The sequence below is a fragment of the Mandrillus leucophaeus genome, unplaced genomic scaffold (assembly GCF_000951045.1).
Source record: "Mandrillus leucophaeus isolate KB7577 unplaced genomic scaffold, Mleu.le_1.0 Scaffold576, whole genome shotgun sequence".
Taxonomy (NCBI): Eukaryota; Metazoa; Chordata; class Mammalia; order Primates; family Cercopithecidae; genus Mandrillus; species Mandrillus leucophaeus.
Genome location: NW_012106208.1, coordinates 439,254 through 440,486, shown reverse-complemented (window position 1 = coordinate 440,486; position 1,233 = coordinate 439,254).

Here is a 1,233-nt window from a genome sequence, read left to right as displayed (position 1 = left end):
CATGCCCAACTAATTTTTGTATTTTTAGTAGAGATGGGGTTTCACCATGTCGGTCAGGCTGGTCTCGAACTGCTGACCTCAGGTGATCCACTCGCCTCAGCCTCCCAAAATGCTGAAATTACAGACATGAGCCACTGTGCCAGTTGACTTGTGCAACTTCTATGGTGTACTTTACATTTTTCCTGCTTTTGAGCATTTCTGAGAGCACTCATGTTTTCTTTTCTTTAACAAACACATTATCTTTACTTTTTTAGTATTTCTATTGAACAAGTGATACATGGTAATTGGAGGAAAATTCCATAACATGTTAAAAACACACACAGACTAACTGATAAGATTCTTTCACTTCCCAAGTGACAGAATCCCAACCTAAACCAGCTTCATCCAAGAGGAATCTTTAGTTGACAATAGCTGGCACAAGATTGCAGGAAAGACACCAGGGATTAGGGGCTTGGAGACTGGAACTAGAGATGTAGTACTCATAGGATTTGCTTTCTCTGTCTTCTCTCCTTGTCTTGATTTCTCTTCACACATTGGCCTCTTTTTCTCTCCAGAGTGGTCTTCTAGTTGGCAGGAAACATGGAGTGAGGCAGCCCCAGCTTTCCAATTAAACACAGTAGAAGGAAAGCATCCTCCCAATTTCCTGTCTCATTCTCAGGGAAGGACTCTGGCTCTGCTTGAGTGGTAGAGTGACATGTTCACCCCTTGGCCTCCAAAACTGTTGCCAGGAGAATTAGAGTGCTGTATTGAGTGAGTGTACTGTAATGGGCAGCCATAAGGAATGGAAGAGGTATCTTGTCCAAAGGAATTAGGGGTGCAAAGGAAGCAAGAATAACACAACCCTCTCAGCTGGGCCCCCACCAACCAGAGACAGCCAGTGTTCACATTTTTAGTACAATTCTTCCAGATTTTTTGGATGCATATACATATACATCCTTCTGCAGCTCCCAGTCCCAATGAGCACATTTCAAGGTACTAATCAAAAAGTGAGTCAAGGGTTGGGCACGGTGGCTCAAGCCTGTAATCCCAGCACTTTGCGTGGCTGAGGCAGGTGGATCACTTGAGGTCAGGAGTTTGAGACCAGCCTGGCCAACATGGTGAAACCCCATCTCTACTAAAAATACAAAAATTAGCTGGGCACGGTGGCACGTGCCTGTAATCCTAGCTACTTGTGAGGCTGAGGCAGAATTGCTTAAACCTGGGAAACTGAGGTTGTGGTGAGCCGAGATCATG